Genomic DNA, 21,728 nt, shown 5'->3' on the forward strand with positions numbered 1-21,728 from the left:
TAAATCATTTTAGTGACTCTTGCACTGTGATTGTCAGGTTTGTTCCTGTGTTTTACACACATCGTGTTGACGGTCCGTCCAGATTATCTCAGAGTCTCCAACTCAAATCAAAGTCAGGAATGTGATAACAGAGCCAGTTATACTAAAACACCTCAATAAAACTTCCCATCAAACTGTAAAAACATGAATAATGATGAGTCCTTCTTTCACATAGCAGCTCCTCCCGTGACGCTGCAGCCTCAGTCTGCTCGTCTCCTGGTGTTTGTTCTCTGGATGGCTGCTTGATTCTGGTTCTGATCCATTTTACAGATGAAAACTGCTTTGATTTTTTTCATGATATAAATTAATATTTAAGCACACAAATGTTTTCTTTCCAGTTCTATTTTTGTGTCTCTTCGTTATAGAGCTAGAGCCCTGTAGGGGGCGCCATCTGCAGATGGAGGTCCCTGAACTCGTCTTTGTTCACGTGTGTCAAACTTAAGGCCCGGGGGCCAAATCTGGGCCGCCATAGTGTTTTATGTGGCCCCCAGACTCCATGATGTTTTTCAACAGGTTGTTGAAAATTTGAATTTATTCTCATTCAACTTACCTGGTTAAGTGATAATCAAATCTAAGAAAAAACGCTTCCAGCTTTCCTCTGAGTGTTTCAGGGTGTGTGTGTGTGTGTGTGTGTGTGTGTGGGTGTGTGTGTGTGTGTGTGTGTGTGTGTGTCACACAGCAGCTGCTTTAACTCTCTCTTTTGCTGTTTGTCCGCCTGCAGTCAGAAACTGAGGTGAGACGCAGCATTAAGATGTAAAACGAGGGAAGAGGAGAGAAACCGTGGGAGCGACGGCCGGCCATCGACTTTCTGCAGCCGATGAAGGAGGGAAGAAAAAAACCTGGGAGAGAAGAGAGGAGGATAAAAGAGGGACCTCATGTTGATCAGCCTGAGCAGACATGAATACTAACGAACCAGCAGGAAAACCTGCTGCTGCTGCACAGAGCTGCAGCTGGACAGCAGGAAGTTTAACTGAAGCTTAACCTCTGACCTTCTGGCATCTCCACCGAACCGCAGGCCACGCCCACTGCACTCCGATCACAGGAACCACAGAAGAAGAACTCTGGATAAGGAAGCTTTGATTAACTGAGTTCAGTCCCAATGAGGCGAGTGAATCTGAACCAGTGGGGAAACTGGTGAACTGGGAGGGAAACTGGGGAACCGGGAGGGAAACTGGTGAACCGGGAGGGAAACTGGTGAACTGGGAGGGAAACTGGGGAACCGGGAGGGAAACTGGTGAACTGGGAGGGAAACTGGGGAACTGGGAGGGAAACTGGTGAACCGGGAGGGAAACTGGGGAACTGGGAGGAGAACTGGGGAACCGGGAGGGAAACTGGTGAACTGGGAGGGAAACTGGTGAACTGGGAGGGAAACTGGTGAACTGGGAGGGAAACTGGGGAACTGGGAGGGAAACTGGGGAACCGGGAGGGAAACTGGGGAACCGGGAGGGAAACTGGTGAACTGGGAGGGAAACTGGTGAACCGGGAGGGAAACTGGTGAACTGGGAGGGAAACTGGGGAACCGGGAGGGAAACTGGGGAACCGGGAAGGAAACTGGTGAACCGGGAGGGAAACTGGGGAACTGGGAGGAGAACTGGGGAACCGGGAGGGAAACTGGTGAACTGGGAGGGAAACTGGTGAACTGGGAGGGAAACTGGGGACCAGGGAGGGAAACTGGGGAACCGGGAGGGAAACTGGGGAACCGGGAGGGAAACTGGGGAACCAGACATGTTGGGAAGAAACCAGGAAAAACTTCAGCCTCCTGGTGACACAACAATTTTCCAAATTCAGTTCAGTAACAAGACAAACCAAGGAGTAAAGTCAAAACATAAAACATTAAAAACATAAAATCAAACAAAGAAAATAAAAATAGCTGATCATCTCTGGGACTAACGGCAGTAAAAAGAGATTAATAAACAGGAAGTGAAGATTTCCGTTTAATATTCAAAGGCAGCGAAAGGAGGCGTGTCAGAAACGTTTGATCGTTTTTCTTCTTCTTCTTCTTGAGTTTCCTCCAGAGAAAAGCTGCAGCTCCTCACATCCAGGAAGCCTAAACCGTTTCCAGGAAGTCCATGTGGAGCGGTTCTGGTCCGGAAAGGTCCAGAACTTTCTCATATAAAAGCCTTGTGGTTCACTTTGTTTCAACGTGTCTGTTATTATAATTGTTAATAATGTTGGATTGGATTAAACCGTTAGATTTTCTTTGATGTCCGCCATTTTGACTGTAAAAAAGTAAAATCCCATCATGATAAATTTTTCCCTCAATTTTTAAAATAATGATAATGACATATTCAGCTGCTTTTAACTTTCATTCAGTTTGATTAAAATTAAAAACAAGCTGACCAGAGAAACTACACAGTTCAAATCAAACCAGGAGGAATCAGTTTTTACAGTTTGTTCTTATAAACTAATAGTTTAAATGTTTGTTTTCCTGGTTTCTCTGTCATCAGCTTCCTGTTGCAGCTTTGCAGCACACAGAGCCGTTCCTCTTACAGAGCCTCACATTTAAACCTTTAAAACTGCAGAGACGGTTCATTAAGACAGAAAAGCAGCGAAGGAATGAAGCAACAAATGGAGTCGCAGACGCTGCGGCTCTCCAGGTATAATTAGCTGCATTGATTGCAGAGCACTCCACCACTCCTCCAAATGGCTCCAGCTAACATCCGTCTCTTCCTGCGACTCGCTCGCTGAAATATTTTAAACGCTCTTTGTGTTTCCTGTTTGTGTTTGCTGAGCATCGTCATTTATATCCTGACATATGGATGCAGAGAGGATCCCTGCATCAGCAGCACAGAGGTCGTCTGAGGCCAAACCTTCAGACAGAATCTTCATCGTCTCTGCCACAACAAACAAACCCACACGAAGGTCCAAAGACGACGGGTTGAACAGGAAAACTGAGTCCTGAATGTGACCAGAGTGAATTCTCAGCGCAGACAGGAGATGTTTGGGTTTCAGCTCATTATTACCAGATTTCTGTCTCTGACAGGAGTTTAATAAAAACAGTTCAGGCCGACATCTGTCTTATTATCTCTTATTTTTATTAAATCCATTTCTTAGATTCTGACTGAATATTTTTCCTGAGAAAATAAGTGGAACTAATACAATTTGTTTCAAATTGATTGTTTATTTAAATAACAGAGACAGAAGTTACATCTGTTAGGATCCTGACTGTTTTGTGGTTTTTTCATTATTTTATTTCTTTCAGTTTTTTTCTTTTATTTTTAGTTCTTCTTAGTGATTCTGGTTATGGTCTTTTCTTATTCACTGTATGTTTTATTCTGTTTCTTATGTCTAGTTATTCATTTCCCAGTCCCACTGAAACGCCTCTTTCTCAGTCACTCCTTGTTGGTTCCTCCCAAGCTCCCCCAGTTTCCTTGCATGCTCACCGTGTTTTCCTTTGTTTCTTTGTTAATTATTTTTTTGTCTGACATTGGCTTCATGTATTTTTGTAAGTTTTGTTCTTTATTTTTCTCATTAAATTTGCAACTCAACATCTTGATCCTGCTGCATTTGGATCTGTCTGTAAACACTCATCATGTCTGCACTGAGGTTTAACCAAATCACGCAGCAAAAAGTGAAAATAATATAATTTATGATAAGAATCCAGTGAAGTGCAGGTCATCATCCCTGTCCTCCGTGTTAGATGCTTCTCTACGGGCCGTTTGTAAAGTTATATATCGATATTAACGTCAGTCATTTTTGCTATTTAGCCTTAAAACAGGAAAATGGAGGTTTCACCATGATATTCATTCATTTATACATGTCAGTTTCAAACTGAACATTTAGTCCTAAATTAAGTGTTTAGCTCCAAATTCAGTATGAACTAGTTACGTATTGTCAGGACTATAAGCTGCTACTTGTTCCTCACACTCTGAACCCTGTGCGGCTCTTTTTCTTCAGCCACCAGGGGGCTCTGTAGCAGGAAGTGAATCATGGGAAGTCAAAATTGGAAATCAAAGAAGAAAGTGCTGCTTTTCATTTGGAACCAGTACATGCTAGCAGCAGGCACGACGGAGGAATGTTTTCAGACTCATCATAACACGAAGAAGTTCATATGATGCAGCGTTTAAGTTGAAGGCTGTAGATCTGGCAGGACACGTCGGCAGGCTGCAGTAAACTCGGCGTGAACAAATCCACGGTTCGGCGTTGGAGCTGCGTCGTTAAAAGCAGATTTAGTCAGGGTGGAAAACCGAGAGACCAGCAGCTTATAGCCGCTTATATATGAACGTTTCCAGTTTTAAAAAAATCTTTGTGGGTGCGACTTACAGTGAGGTGCGCTCTGTAGTCCGGAAAATACGGTAGCTAATATGAAACTCCCCTTGCTGATAACCAGAAGTGTACTATCAAAATAAAAGCTTGGTGTTGGGAACCTCTTTGTGAACTCCTGCTGAGTTTGAACCCCTCGGCGCTGATTCGCTGTAAATATCAGCGATGCCTTTAAAACGGCTCATCATTTGTTTTCAAGAAAAGAAAAGAATCGATGATGAAGAAGAGAGGAAGATTCAGCTTTTATTTTGGTAGTCCACTTCCATTTATCGGCAAATGAAATTACATATTAGCTAAATATTTAGCCAATTAAATATCTAGTTTGAAAATGAGACAACAATAAATAAATGATCAACCTGTTTCTCTTATGACTAAATAATCCAAATTATTGCCGTTAAATTATGACTGCAACTTCACAGATCATCACACCTTCCCTGTTGCTGCACGTGACAAAAATCAGATTTAAAGCATTATTTCATTTTATTTGACCAGAATTAATTTTAATGCTTTTGTTTTACTATTTGCCTTGTACTGTTGAGCTGTTTGACTCATGGTTGTTGATATTTCTGTGAATTTGACCTGGAGAAGTTTTATTTTAACATGAATTATTATTGTGTAGCCTGTCAGCTGCAGTAAGATGGGAGCTTCAGGTCCATCTGGGCTTCATGCAGAACCCTGAGCTCTCTGGTTGTCTGGCGTTTCCCTGCAGATGGTCAGGATGTTACATCACTGATTCTTTAAGCAAACTGCCTCAGCGTGAAGCTCACACCTGAGTCTGCAGCCAGGCAGCAGTTTTGTCCGATGAAAGTCCAAACTGTGTCTCTGTGTCCTGCTGGGATCAACGGCCGTCGCTCCAAACGAACGTTGAGCAGGACAGAAGAGAAGATTTTCCAACAGGAAAAGACGTTTTGATGATGCTGCGGGCCGCCAGGATTCCTCCTCACTGAGTTCAGACCCACAGACTTTCACATTGTGACCCTGAGTTTTGCAGAATGAGTTTGTGAAAGCGATGGTTCTGATGCTGCTCAGTGAAACAAAGAGCCGACCCGGTTCAGAAACAACAACATGTTAAATATTTCACAAAGCTCTGCTGGTCCTCTGCTTTTAGCAGCAGAGCTTCATCTGAGGATCACAGCTTTTAAACAGGATGTTTGTGTTTCTGATGTGAGCTGAGATCATTTGCAGCTTCTGTTTCCTCTGTAAACATCATTATCCCAACAGCTCTGAAAACAACACAGAGATGCTTCAAAATGTGTCAAACTTTACAAATATCACAACTAATCAGTGAAAATGTTCAGTTATGGTCATGTTATTATTACCCAGAGTTCCTCAGGTTTCAGGTCCAGAGTCTTTGACGTCTTCCCTCAGTGACACATGAGCAGGTTATCATGTTATCTCCATGAACAAATGGTCGGCTCCGTTTTCATCTGCAGGTGTAAGTTGTAGTTTTTTCTTAAAATATTTGAGAAAACTCAGGATCCTCGTATCTGTAACTTCTAACCTGGAAGCTGTGTTGATTTGCTGCTTCCAAATTAAAGGTATTTTAGTTCCTAACGTCCAAACATGTAGATGAACCTGACTGGATTCTGTCAGATGAATTATCTGCGGTCTGAGACCCGACTGAGGAGTTTCAGTGGGAATGAAGGAGAAACGCAGAGGAAATGAGAAATGAAAAAGCTGGAGGTGAAGAAATGAGATACAGACAAGGGAGCAAGTCTTTCTGCATTGATCCGCACACAATGATCTGGGATTTCTCATATGTACAGACATCAGATACCGTATCTCCTCTGAAAGCCAAATAATGTGTCACATGTTGGAGATACGGCCTCCAGTCAGCTGTGAATGAGAGTCAGAAAGATGAACAAGGGAAGTGAGGAGAGGAAATGAAAAACAGAGGGAGGAAGACCAAGTGTCAGAAGGAAGAAAAATGAAGCAGAAGAATAAACAAAACAATAACGGAGCGACAAAAAGGGAGAAAGTGAGAAATATGAGTCTGCTGGGAAACAAATGGGAGAACATCAGAGGTTTCTGCAGAGTTCAGATCTTAAAACTTCACAAGTTTGAAAGTTTCTAACAGAAAGGCTTCATGAGGAGGGAGTTTATTGGAGCGGCGCGTTACTGCGTCTTCATTACCAACTCTGAGTCTGGAGTGACCTCACTGGGAACCAACGGGAATCACCATGGAAACCAGAGGAAAGGTGCTTTCCGTTCCGGACGGTTGGACCTGGGAGTGCTGGGATTGGGAATGTTGGGTTTCTGCTCAAAATAGTCAGAAACAGTCGCTGTTTAAAACACAAGTTTTAAACAGCGACTGCTTTTAAACTGCTTCAAAGAGTTTCCTACTTTCTCTCTTCCGACACACAAAGGCTAAATATCTGCTATCCAAAGATATCTTAAAATATAATTATGACTGTTGGGTCATAATTATATGAACATTATATGAATTATATAAACAGAATGTTTATAATAATGTTTATATTTATATAAATATTATATATTTATATAAATATAAACATTATATGAATTATATAAACAGTAAAAGAAATGACTGCAACGTACTTTATAACTAGTCAAAATGTTATTGTTTTATCTGAAATGACCAAAATAAAACAGGAAGTGAGACAGAACCAGTAAACGGACCCAAAGTCTTTTGTTTTTATGTTAAACTCATTTTTATCTCTCTCCTAATACTCAAACTTTGATGTAACAATCCAGATTTCCTTTTTAAAAAGGGTACCAAACAGATCTACAAAATAAAAGCACCAGCAGATTAAAGCCACAGAAAACCTGAAGCCAGGACTCTACATGTATTTCTTCATTTCCTCCTGGGATCTCATGTTGCTCTGTGTTTTGTGATATTTTAAATCTACTGAGAATCTTTAATCATCTGTTTCCTTTTTCAAAAGGATACCAAACAGATCTACTGGATAAAGCTCACGCTGCAGCGTCCACAGCCACAGAAAAGATTTTAATTCTGATCATTTGTCACAGGCATGTTTTCTAATTTAGTGATGTAACGGTGCTGACTGCAGGCGAGTGGGATGCTTTTAATCTGAAACTGAAAATGACAAAAACCGACAGAGAAGACAAGAAAAATGTTTATTCTGTAGGAAAACTTCCTGGTCCATCCAGAACCTCCCAGACCGGGTCAAGCTCCGGGATTCTTCCTGTTGGGCTTCATCATCTCTCCACGGTTCTGGAGGAACGTCTTGATGCTTCCTGGTGGGAAAATCCTCTTTCAGACTCCCAAATAACGATCAATTTGATTACAACATTCCCTGCATAGATGCTGTTTATCGAGACAAAATGTGGAAGTAGGAGAAACACCTGATTATCATCACAGTTTCCTGGATTTCTGCTCATTTTATTTTTGTCTTGATGAAGGTAAAACAACAAGAGCGCACTGCAAAAACAGAAAATATAACCAAATATTTCTTCTCTTGCTTCTAAACCAAATATCTCAGCACACTTGAAGTAATAAAAACTTTTCAGAAATAAGTAGGAACTTGTTTTTAGTCAATAATTTCTTAATATTTTTGAAAAGGTTTTATTTCCAAAGCCAATAATTTCACTTAAGACATTTTCCTCATTATTGGTGAAATAATCTGCCTGTGGAACCAGAACTTTTCATCAATATTAAGGATTTATTGACTAACCAATCCTCTGTTTCTTGATGAAAAGTTCTTTCTTGTAAGTTCTTATTTAAGATACTTGCAGTAGAAACTAGACAAAAATATTTAGTAAAATTTTGTGCTTTTGCAGTGCAGGATTCTAGTCAAAGCTCAAAATGTTAAATACCTGTCATCAGACTTCAGGTGTGTAAATGAAACATTTTCTCTTCACCTCTGTGCTGCAATTATGTAGGTTTCTGCTCCTGAAGGATCAATAGTCAGTTTGGATCAATAGTTGGTTTGGATCAATAGTCAGTTTGGATCAATAGTCAGTTTGGATCAATAGTCAGTTTGGATCAATAGTCAGTTTGGATCAATAGTTGGTTTGGATCAATAGAGTCAGTTTGGACCAATAGTCAGTTTGGATCAATAGTCAGTTTGGATCAATAGAGTCAGTTTGGATCAATAGTCAGTTTGGATCAATAGTCAGTTTGGATCAATAGTTGGTTTGGATCAATAGAGTCAGTTTGGACCAATAGTCAGTTTGGATCAATAGTCAGTTTGGATCAATAGTCAGTTTGGATCAATAGTTGGTTTGGATCAATAGAGTCAGTTTGGACCAATAGTCAGTTTGGATCAATAGTCAGTTTGGATCAATAGTCAGTTTGGATCAATAGTCAGTTTGGATCAATAGTCAGTTTGGATCAATAGTCGGTTTGGATCAATAGTCAGTTTGGATCAATAGTCAGTTTGGATCAATAGTCAGTTTGGATCAATAGTCGGTTTGGATCAATAGTCAGTTTGGATCAATAGTCAGTTTGGATCAATAGAGTCAGTTTGGACCAATAGTCAGTTTGGATCAATAGTCAGTTTGGATCAATAGAGTCAGTTTGGATCAATAGTCAGTTTGGATCAATAGTCAGTTTGGATCAATAGTCAGTTTGGATCAATAGAGTCAGTTTGGACCAATAGTCAGTTTGGATCAATAGTCAGTTTGGATCAATAGTCAGTTTGGATCAATAGAGTCAGTTTGGACCAATAGTCGGTTTGGATCAATAGTCAGTTTGGATCAATAGTCAGTTTGGATCAATAGTCAGTTTGGATCAATAGAGTCGGTTTGGATCAATAGTCAGTTTGGATCAATAGTCGGTTTGGATCAATAGTCAGTTTGGATCAATAGTCAGTTTGGACCAATAGTCGGTTTGGATCAATAGTCAGTTTGGATCAATAGTCAGTTTGGATCAATAGTCGGTTTGGATCAATAGTCAGTTTGGATCAATAGTCAGTTTGGATCAATAGTCAGTTTGGATCAATAGTCAGTTTGGATCAATAGTCGGTTTGGATCTTCAGAATTTGCTGAATCAGAGAAACGTGTGAATCATGCAGAAAATGACCCAATTAAATGTTTTTCTTCTTTTCAGAAACATTTCATGAGTGAGTAACTGGAGGTCATGTGACTCGTGGGAGCGGGCTTTGACTGGTCCGGCTGGCTGTGGACGCTCGGTCTGAGCCGCACAGCGACGGCTAATGGCTCATGTAGAGGTGAATTTAGATCGACTCCAGCTATTTAATATTTCAGAAGCAGTTTTTATAGTTGTGAAAGTGTTGAGTTCAAGCTCATTATGCGCCAGCGTTTGTCTGCAGTTCTTTCTTCAGAGCTGCATTCGTTGTTGGAGGCACTTAAAGCCCATTAGTTACCTGCTGGGTCAAACATTCCTCCTAAACCAGCAGGCTTGATTAAAACGCAGAGAGCTAAAAATATTTTATTACATACTCTGCAATAACTTCAAATTAAAGAAGAAATGAAGAGATTGCCTGTGAAAGTTGGAGAGTTTAACAGAAAGGTCCAGAAGAATTTCTTCAGAACCTGCAGGTTCTGCGGTTTACTGTCCAGCTGATCCAGGAGCGAAATCATCACAGGCAGAAAATCCTGAAAAACAGAAAGAAGATTTAAAACCGGATTGTTTCTGTACTGAATGAAGAAACTGAATTTAACAGAGAAAATAACCACTAATAATAATCACCCTGTTAATAATAATAATAATAATAATAATAATAATAATAATAATAATAATAATAATAATAATAATAATAATAATAATAATAATAATAAAGTGTTATTAATAATAATCACTCTGTTAATAATAATAATAATAATAATAATAATAATAATAATAATAATAATAATAATAATAATAATAAAGTGTTATTAATAATAATCACTCTGTTAATAATAATAATAATAATAATAATAATAATAATAATAATAATAATAATAATAATAATAATAATAATAATAATAATAAAGTGTTATTAATAATAATCTCCCTGTTCAGATGTGATGTGGTTTTAGGAAAAGTTAAAAACTCATATTTCAGATATCAGCTGCTGTTTCTCCAGATTTTTGGGGCGAACTCCCAGAATCCTCCAGGACTCTGCTGAGCTGCTCCAGGGTTCGGTTCCTGACTTCATCTGTAAACTGATATAAACTGGATTTAAGAGTTTTCTGCTTGTTTCTGGTTTCTGTGAACCTGGTTGCTGCGCTGCAGCCTCTGACAGGATCTGATTTAAATATCCTGATAAACAGACCGGATGTCGCTGCAGCAGTTGCAGACGGTGATGAAGATCTGAATCTCACCTGAGGTTCTGGTGGTTCTGGACCTGAACTGAGCCGGGAGGTTCTGCCTGCTCCTTGTTCTGCTTCCCTACAGATGACTTTCATCTCTCTGATCTCCGACAGAAACAAGCCTAAAAATGCATCTGCAGATTTTTAATGAAAGCGCCGACAGATGATGCAGCAGGCGCTGGATTTACCGCCGCTCCCCAACTGTTCCTCTCTCATAAAACATGAAATATATCCTCGGTGTTCTCACTGCTAGAACAGCAGCAGGAGTCGCAGTCAATCAGCAGTGTTTACTAATGCCGATTGTTGCTGCGGGCTGCAGATAAAACTGTTTGTGTGAATCAAAGCGGAGGCTTAATTCCCCGGGTGGATCCGGTTCTGCCGGCCCGGCCGTTGAGTCGTCGCTCCAACTTGTTGCTGCTGCCCTGCAGCTTCTGGCCGACGTCCAGATCTGGGAATGAAAGGGCAGAAACTTCAAATGAAGGGAAAGTGGATGTGGGAGCGTCCTGAAGCACGGCCTCCTACGGATCAGAACCAAACAGAACCACCGCAGGCTCCCAATCTGTTTCACTTCCAAGCAACAAGGAAGCAAAAAAACCAGGCGGGTGGCTCAACTTTAAAACTAATCACTGGATTTATTTGAACTACAGCATGGACTTTAGCATGTTAGTTTCAGTTAATAATTTTCTAAAATTCTTATTGTTATTTACTTATTTATTTTACAAACAAAAGTTCCCACCAGAACCTTTATATTTGATTGTTTCTGGTACGCCCATAAATCTGACGGACAAGATTATTAAACACATCAGATTTAAACCGACTGAAACATTTCACCTCCACCTGAAGATCAGCAACCCCACAGCATGATGCTGCCCCTACCATGCACAGCCAGCCTCACGGTGTCACATGGCCGTACAGAAGAATCCTCTTGTTTACGTATTATGCAGTTACATTTGCTTTGTTTTATGTTGAAAATGTTTAGTTATGTTTTATTAGAGGAATTTGGTTGGTCCTGAGATGAATGCGGTTGTGGAGTGCGCCACCAGGGGGCAGCGTAGCATGAAGGCAGTGGGTCCGCCAGGTGGCGTTAACAGTGTTGATTATCATCATTTCTCCTGTTCGTTCAGGTAATATTGCTTGACATTCTTACAAAATCACACATAGCAGGGCTGTATGTGATTCAGATGTTTTATATTTAAGTTTTATGTGGTTTTATTAAAGTTAAACCCGGTGAACTGAACGGTTCGGCGCTGCTAATGGCGGCGCTCCACTTTAACTGATACCAGAAACTCAAACGCTGTTAAAAAGTTCAGACATCGTTTTCATTTGAAAATGGTTCTGGTTGTATTATTGGCTTTATTTTTATGTGTCGCTATTGTTTATTATTGCTTTGGGAAAACATAAAAGTATTGATCTGAAGGTTGGCTGATTATTTGAGTTGATGTCATCGCTCGGTAAGCTTCTGTTATTTTATTCTGCTCTCATGTTGAAAATAAAAATGAAAGATAATGGCTCCTCTCATGGATTGCAGAATTCCTCAGATCATTTTGTGCTTCAGTTTTTTGGACAGGATGAAAGTTTGATGTTTTTACGTCAGAATATCAGCTGATCCCGACGGTCCGTCACCCACCGTTTCCCACCAGTTTTATCTTGGGGTAAATCTTTAGTGTTCTTGTTCTGTCAGCCCGTCAGCTGACCTTTGACCCCGGTCGCTCGGATTCAGGGAGCCGTGCTGCAGACGGACGGACGGGTCCCATGTCATCCTGACCCGTCAGCAGGTTCTGGTGTCAGTGTAAAGCCGGTTCCTGGTTCTGAATGGACCTTCCACTGAGGAACCGGGTCAGCTGAACGGAACCAGAACCACTTCCTGCTGGCCTCTTTACACCAGCTTATCATGGAAAACCAGAACCTGGACTGTTTGTTTCCTGGTGAACGTTCAGTCACCTCAAGGCAGAACTTTTACCCAGAATGCACCGGTACAGAATTAAGTCTTTCTGAAATCCTGTTTACTTCGCCGTGTCGAAACAAATGTTGTGTTCAGGGTCCAGTGGGAATGTGAGCTGCCATCCGGATGTGGCGCTCCGGATTCTTTCTCTGAATCCCTTTTCGATCTGCTCGACCAAACAGGATGGATTCTGGTTTGAGGTTTCGTTCTGCAGCCGGAGCGTTTTTATCTGATTAAAAGGTCCAGTTCTGTGGAAACAGACGGTTTTACTGTTGATCAACGACAAACAACCAATTCATTTACAGGAACAAAGAGCTTCAAGCTCATCCAAAGATGTTTTCTCTCAGGAATCTGAAGGCGGTGAAGGAACGTGTCTGGAATCTGGAGAATCCCCTGCAGCTCAGCCCTTTGCTTCCCTCCTGCCTGGTTCTGGTTCTGGTTCTGTCAGCTGACCGGTGGATCAGACGGACGGGCAGGCCCTGCGGCGCCGAGGCGACCAGCGGGTCGACGACCGCAGCCAAACTTTCTGCAGGATCCAAACATGCTGGAGGATTTCAGCAGTTTGCATCAAACATGGAGGGAAAAACTCACCTGGAAAAACTTCTTCCAATTCTTTTCTATATTCACTGTTGAAGTTTAAAAAGTTTAAAATGACTGTAAATTGCTTCTGCTTACAAATCTAATTATTTTTACCCATAGAAATGGTGAAAAATAATTTTTTTGTTATAAATATTTGTAAAACATAGTTTTGAAAATAAAATCTGTATTTTAAAAACAGTTTTTAATCACCAAGAATTGTGTTTTTCTAATTTTTGAATAAAATCCTTTTTGGATTTGTTTTGCTTTGTTTTTGATGGCATTAGATAAGTTTAAATGAAATATTTTGGAGGTAGAGATGTTTTATTACTTACTGCCTGAAAGCAGAGCAGCTGTATTTAACACATAATGCAACACTGCAAAACAAACACAACAACAATAAGTTCATATTAATGATAAAATGAAAACAATCTGCTATGAACCTGATCATGTTTGATCCAGACATTCATTCAGCCTCCAGGTTGGTTTCTGTTGATCAGGAGGAAAATAATCTGCATTTTCATCATCATATCAGAGCTCATGCATGCAGAGTCCGTCCAGCCACAGAAAGGACACAAACACATTCGCCTGTTATGCTCGGCGCCTCTTTTGTTGTCTTCTCTTTGTTGGGTTTCTCATCAGTCCCGATGTGTCGTTGGTTTGCCTCACAGACTGAATGTTTAATGGACAAAAAGACGGCAGTAAAACACAAAGGCAGGCGAGTGATGGAGGAGAAACGATCCGTCCGGTCTGCAGACTGGAGCAGCACTTCCAACACGTCACTCAGGATTAATGAGGACGGGAGTCGAGTTCTGCCTGCTTTAGTTTTATTAAACCTGATTAAACCTGAAGCAGCTCCTCCACATGCTGATTGGTCCGTGTTGGTTCGATGAGGCGGCGCTGAAGGAGCTTCAGACCAAACATTAATCTCTCCTGACGTCTGATCAAAAGCTGGCTGTCTGCTGAAGCTGATCCGTCTTTTGATTCCAACTCAGGCGAAGCATTAAAGGCTGAGTGGCAACATTAGAGCGATTACAGGAACACGCTGCACAACAACAGTCAGGAGGGAAACCTGAAGCTGAGTTTTCCTTCTGTCATATGATGAGCTGGTTGCATCACCATCATCCTCTCTCCGTCTGATCAGGAGCCGTTTGCAGCACAAACGCTTCATAATAAAGTAACGCTGGATGTTTCAGAGCATTTCTCTATTTATTGATAATTAAGGATTTATTTTGAAGAAACGGTTTTCTTTCCCTCTTATGTTCTCTACATACAGAAACAGAACACAGAAAGTAGAGAACATAATATCAGCATAAATATAATATTTAGGTGACTATAGAAAAAAATTATAATGTCTGGCTGGTTGTAATCTTTCAAGAGTGAATATAATTTGAATTGAAGTTGAGGCTTTAGCATTAGCTTCCACTAAATGCCATGTTGGTGTTTCAGCCTTTTAGCGATGCTAACGTTTTGGTTAGCAGTGCTAACGTTTTGGTTAGCGATGCTAATGTTTTGGTTAGTGGTGCTAATGTTTTGGTTAGCGATGCTAATGTTTTAGTTAGCAATGCTAATGTTTTGGTTAGCGATGCTAACGTTTTGGTTAGCGATACTAATGTTTTGGTTAGCGATGCTAACGTTTTGGTTAGCGGTACTAATGTTTTGGTTAGCGGTGCTAATGTTTTGGTTAGCGGCGCTAATGTTTTGGTTAGCGGTGCTAACGTTTTGGTTAGCAATGCTAACGTTTTGGTTAGCGGTGCTAATGTTTTGGTTAGCGGTGCTAATGTTTTGGTTAGCAATGCTAATGTTTTGGTTAGCGGTGCTAACGTTTTGGTTAGCAATGCTAATGTTTTGGTTAGCAATGCTAATGTTTTGGTTAGCGGTGCTAATGTTTTGGTTAGCGGCGCTAATGTTTTGGTTAGCAGTGCCCACGGCTCCCTGCGCCCAAATCCTCCAGGAAGACGTCCAGCTGGTGCTGGTTTCCTCAAACCTCCACGGCAGCATGAACAGCTCCACCTGCAGGTCCGAGTCGGACGGAAAACAGGGAGCGAGGAGCCGGCAGGCTGCAGCAGAGAGAGCAGGAAGTTCAGACATCTAAGCTACCAGCACTGACCCAGTGAACCCATCTGGGTCACGAGAGCGACTTGCTCACACGAATCCGACCCGTCGTTTGTAAAAACCTTCTGCAGTGTTCCCTCCCTCCGCCTGCAGCTTCTCCTGGCCTTTTTCTTCCATTTTATTCTAAGAAAAAGCCCCAAAGTGAGCAGAATATTCAACAGATTGTCCTTTTTCTTTAATCATAAAACGTTTGTAATTATAACAGTGAGGAGTTTTCGGGCTGCTGACCACTTCTGCTCTGCAGCAGGTTTTACTGCAGCCATTAAACGCTTCTTTTGTTTCCGTCTGTAGAAAGTACGCCTAGCTCAGCGCTTCTGCGTTCATCTGTGTGAAACTGCTTTCATTTACTGAGCCTCATTGAAAGAGTTTTTCAGATTTTGTGTCAGAATGAGCAGATTTATCCACGACAGAGACAAAGAAACCAGGAGCGGCTAACAGACTCCATCTGTCTGCAGAACCACAGGAGACGGTTCTGAAGGATTCAGATGCGACGCGCCCACATGGTCACCCCCAGAATGTATTTCCTCTCATTTCCATTTTACCAGGCTGCACCGTCCTCGGCCGCCGCTGGAAGCCGCTTCCCTTTGCGCTCTAAATGTGAACGCATGATTCTGCTTCACACCTTCCTGCTGAGGAGGAGACTTGATGTGGCAGCGAGATGCATGAGAGCATCCTCAGTCTCACTGTGTTACCTTCATCTGGCGGTAGCCTGACACTTACCGGCTCTTTGGCCGTGTGAACAGACGTGTGATGTCTTATGGAAAGTGTCAGTGAGGAAGAAGTTTGTTGTTGACGCTCTCCAGTCGTTACATCACTTCCTCTGGTAAACAGTGAAACGTTGAGCCTCAGTCTGTTTCCTGGCTCTTCTGGAGGGATTTTCCTCCTTCCCTGCTGAAGAAGCTACATTACCTCCCACATTTCCTACATTTTGTGTGTGTTGTTCATTTTGTGTTTTCTGGTTCTCCTGAACATTTTTCCTTTCTGAGAGACAAAGAGCTTCGCTGGTTTTTACAAAGGCTAAGCAGCTGTGTTGACAGAAGAAACTGATTCTCTCTTCTCTTCTCTTCCATCCTTCTTCTTCCGTTTAGTTACACACACACACACACACACACACACACACACACACACACACACACACACACACACACACACGCACACACACACACACACACACACACACACAGCAGTGAACTCATCCACCTAAATCCCCACACACTCACCCACAAACACATTCACCAAGACTTGACAATGAATCTTGTCAGTTTTAATAAACAGTTACATCTCTCAAGCTGCTGACGTTGCAGCGAGAAGAAGATCACAGACGGAGAGAAAGGAGGCAGCAGGGAGACGATGCGACGACGACGACGCGACGACGACGCGACGGAGACGACGACGACGCGACGTCCATCGACGTCCACCATGACCTCCAGGACCAGGAGTGCCCCCCCCACAGTTGGATAAAAGGTCCATTTAAACCCAAAGATTTCCTGACTCAGTTTTATAAAAAGCAGAAATGGAGTCAACCCCAGTGTGTTTGGCAGATGAAAATCTGCTCCATCTGTTCCCAGCAGAGCGTCTTTCAGAATCAAACTGGGAATAATTCTTCAGGTTAATGGATGAGGAAGAGAAAACCTTTTCATAACAGCAGTTTGGTTTTAAAACCATCCTGGTTGTCCTGACAACCGGCTGGAAACAGGCGGTGAACTGATGGAGGCATGTCTGAAAGGCCCAAGCTGGTCCTGGCTTAAAACATCGCCATGGCAACCATTTGGCAGTAATTGGCTGTGTCCAAACAGTTTTTTACTGCATAAAATTCCACATTTACTGTCCTGAAGGGTTTAAAAGTATCAACTCAGATGTGGAAAAATGGAAAATAAAACGTTTCAACGTTCCTGTAACATTCACAGCGTCGTCTTCAGCGGGAATCCGTGGTTTTCTCTCCTTCGTTCTCTCAGGCCATCAGAGAGTAAATCTACTGCATGGATGGAAAAACGTCAGCAGCACGCATTCACTTCCTGGTCAGGGAAACGCTGACGCAGCGCCGCCAACGATGCTAACGATGCCAACGATGCTAACGATGCTAACGATGCCAACAATGCCAACGATGCTAATGATGCCAACGATGCTAACAATGCCAACGAAGCTAATGATGCCAACGATGCTATCGATGCCAATGATGCTAACGATGCCACCTATGCCAACGATGCCAACAATGCCAACGATGCTAATGATGCCAACGATGCTATCGATGCCAATGATGCTAACGATGCCACCTATGCCAACGATGCTAACGATGCCAATGATGCCAACAATGCCAACGATGCAAATGATGCCAACGATGCTAACAATGCCAACGAAGCTAACGATGCTAATGATGCCAACGATGCCAACGATGCTAACGATGCCAACGATGCTAACGCTGCTAACGATGCTAATGATGCCAACGATGCTAACGATGCTAACTATGCCAACGATGCTAACTATGCCAACGATGCTAACAATGCTAACGATGCTAATGATGCTAATGATGCCAACGATGCTATCGATGCCAACGATGCTAACGATGCTAATGATGCCAACGATGCTAACGCTGCTAACGCCGCCAACGCTCACCAGGTCACACTTCAGTGTGCAGAAACACATCGCTGTCGCTCCAAATCTTTGCTTCATATTCGTTTAAATCTTAATCTGGACTTTCCCAGATTAAGTTCTGTGAAGATCCCTCTCTTGTCTTTGTGATGCAGATTAAAATGTCCGTCTGGCAACACGCAGCATTAAACTCATGGCGTGTTTCTGCTTTGACGTGACTAAATGAACTCCTGATAAAAATGTCAGCGATCTCATCCAGTTGGAGTCTCGTCCTTCATCTCTCTCCTCTTCCTCTGGTTCGGTCTCCGCCGCCACCATCTTTCTTCTCCGTCTCTTTGAAACGACTGACCGCTCCGGCTGTAGTTATTCTTCCTCTCTCCTCCTCAGAGCCGACGTTGGGACGGATCAATAAGCCATCAGTTGCATATTGAGAGCCGATAGTTTCAGCCCTGCCCAGGAGGCGAATGCTCCTCTTCCTCAGTTTGCTCTTCTCTGCCCATATTTGTTCTGCTGTTTGGATATGAATATCGATAAATGTTCTCTATTTGTCAGCTGGATGATGGGATAATTAGTAAGTGGAAGCTGTGAAGCTCAGACTCTCAGATCTGATTGGACGGCAGCTGCAGCTGCTGCGTCACCTAAACTCAGTTCTGCAGGTTTTCAGCTAAAATATTTCTGCTTTTATGGCTCAACATGAGAGACGTTGATAAAACCAAGCAGTGGTTTTGCTTTGCTGCAGCAGTAGAGTCTCATCTAGAGGCTAATCGCTCTCAGTGCTAACGCTAACAGGGTCAGTCCAAACCTCCAGACGCTGGACGGAGGCCTTCCTCCTTCCTCCTTCCTCCTTCCTCCTCTTCCTCCTCCTCCTCTTCCTGCTTTATTCAAGCTTTAAAGTCTTCTTCCATTTTAATACTTTTTAAAGTAAAATGTAACATTGGAAATGTTCAGAACGCCATCAAACATCTGATCTGTGTAAACATCGTCCACTGATCTTCTGTATCCCAGGTCGGGTCCAGATCTGGTCGGGTCCAGATTCCAGACAGTACTCTTCATAGCAAGACATGAAAAACCGTCATGGTGAGTTTAAAGGAGATGTTAAGTTCTCCAGGACACTCCGGGTCAGGACCGGGTCAGAGGAAGAGGTCTCCTCCCTGGGTAACCGTAAAGACCGGATCAGATTCCTGAACCATCTGATCCGATTCCTTCCAATGAAAGGAGAGTCCAAGTCAGAAACAAACTTAATTCAGTTTCTGTGATCAAGGATCTGGTTCTTCTCATCACGGCCCAGTTCTGATTCTGAAAGAACAAGATGGATCATTTTTAGTGTTTTCAGGGAGAAGCTTTCAGATGTGAATACCCAGAGCAGGAGGAAGCCTCCAAAGCTTTTAACGTCGAACAAATCAACCATCAGCTGATCTGAGGTTCATTCAGCAGCAGGAAGACGCGGCGCAGCGACGCTCACTCCTCTTCCTGAAGATGCTTCGTTGCTGCTGAAATCTCCTCTGTGTTCCTCTGACGTGACGCGTCGTTCCAGAATGAAGCAGCTGAGATGAGAGCAGCTCAGATTCCTCACCCATCGTCTCAACCCAGGATGGACAAAGGCTTCAGAAAGTTTCCACAGCAGAAAAACATTGTTCTTCTCGTCTTTAATGGCTTTTGTATGATTTTGCCTCCTGTGTTGATGTCAGGAGAAAAAATCAATAAAACATGTTCGGCGAGATTTTGCACACCCGAAAGAAAATCAGTGGAGCTCCAAATCATGAACCGTGTGAAGCTTCATGGATCTTTCCTGGAAAGATGCGCCGATTTTTCTACATCACTGCTTTCTCATTTGCTTCTTAGAATATAAATGTGCCATTTCAGATGTTCTGCACTCTGTTTAAAATGGATTTTCAAGCTTCGCTCACAATGAACACTTCATCTGAAAAGTCCCCATAACAGGAACGAAACTCTGCTGTGGAGTTTCATGTTCAACACGACAGAAAAGATTTCCATGAGAAAAAAATAGATGTAGAAATGAAATGAAGTGAAGTGAATGGGAACAGCTGGGGAAGATGGTGAACTGTAAAACTGATAATCAGACAGATGTAGACGAGGAGAGAGGAGTGTGAGCGGAGTGAAGTCTGATTCCAGCCTGGCGGCGCTCGGCTGCTTTAACACACTGAACCTCACTGCTAATATGAATGCTAACAGCTGCAGGCAGGATGGAGGCCTTGTGTGCAGCTGAACGAATAATTCAATAGAGAAAAGATAGTAAGCTTTACTGAACAAGGCAGGTCAGGATTTTAACCAGCAAACACGATGTTAACAACATAATTATAAACACTGATGAGTTTCACGTTTCTACACACTGTTAATGTTTATAAAGGGACAGTATTATGCTTAAATTGACTTTCTTGAGCTTTCCATCATGTTACAAGCCCCCACGCCACTCCTTCAGACTAGCCAGCAGCAATTAGCAAACATCTGCTGAGCTGCTGCTCAGAGCAACGCTGGTAAAAACATTAAAGGGTTAATAGAGGAGCCATGTTGGGGCGACTTCCTGGAGGCGGAGCTTCAGAGAGAACAGGAGCTTCTTAAAGAGACAGAGGCCCAAATTCAAGGTGTTAAATATTGAAGTCATGTCTGATTTTCTATAAAATGTGTATGGAAAACACACGATACTGGCTCTTTAAAAAAGGCACAATTAAAAGTGTTTGTCTTAATTTGTGATGCTCCACAAAACGTGAGAAGAAAATATATGAATCAACTTCTGATAAAATATTGATGTTTGATATTTTTCTAAATTTAAAGGCATTAAGATAGAAAACATTTAAAGGTTTCTCTTGATTATCTGTCACTCATCCACAAATTATTGGTTGTCATGGAGACAAACTTACTTTATTATGCTGATGATGCTCGTCTAATAATCACTCAGCCAATCAAACTGAAACACAGAAAACCTGAAAGTTCTTCAGGTTTTCCTTTCAGTGTCATTTTCAGGTTTCATGAGAAAGATTTCAAGTTGAAAAGCACAAAAAACATTTTCTTTTTCATGTTTTGTAATAAATTAACCCTTTCCTGAGGATTTCTCCTTTCTTCCAGCGTTCCACCACACCCTGAGTCGCTGTTCAACTCGCGGCTGCAGGGTGCCTTGCTCAGAGGCACCCTGCAGGAAAACTCTGTCATGTTCTATACTAAAGTTTCCCCAGCCAATCAGCAAGGTCTGAAAACCAATTTTGGTCAACACTGCCCTCAGTGTTTAGAGCATCTAGCAGCACAAATCTGATTTGAAGAGCCTCTTCAACAGTCTGGCGGTTCTTGACCTTCCATTTCAAAGTGGCTGCAGCTGCTGCTGTGACGCCTCTCTGAGTCCAGCCGCGCCGCTGGACTCACGTTTCTGTAAATCTGTTATGACATCTCTGAATTTGTCAACAAGCAGCTTTTCCTGCATAAAAAGGAAGAAGTGTGTTCATGCTGAGGACGTTGTTCACAGGAGCAGCTTTGACTGAAGAACGGCTCCACTGCCAACAGATGTTCAACACGCCGGAGCTTCTCATGGTTAAACTTACAAGTGAGGCGAAAGAGAAGAAACCAGGAAGAAAAGGAAAGTGAAGAAATAAACTTGATTCAAGACTGGAACTGATCAGCTACTTCACCTCCTCCTGCAGCAGGTGATGCAGCCAAACTTAGTCTAACATGAACGTGTTTGAACCTCTCAGGCTGTGCAGCTCTCTGGGTAACTAGGATCCCAACCTGATCACCAATAATCGACTTTGGGGGCCCCTGGGTTAACCAGTTCTTTACACTTCCTGCTGTTTGTTTCCCTCCTTTTCTTTTTATCTCCGTCTGCCAGGAAATTTCCTTAAAAGCAGCTTAACGTAGAGTCTGATTTCAGGAAACATTTTGCTTCCTGATCTCTGCAGAAAGGTTGAGCTAAAATCTGGATCATGAGAATCTGATCCTGAGTCGGGTAACTGCTGAACAC

Source organism: Gambusia affinis, linkage group LG07 (genome assembly GCF_019740435.1).
Source record: "Gambusia affinis linkage group LG07, SWU_Gaff_1.0, whole genome shotgun sequence".
NCBI lineage: Eukaryota > Metazoa > Chordata > Actinopteri > Cyprinodontiformes > Poeciliidae > Gambusia > Gambusia affinis.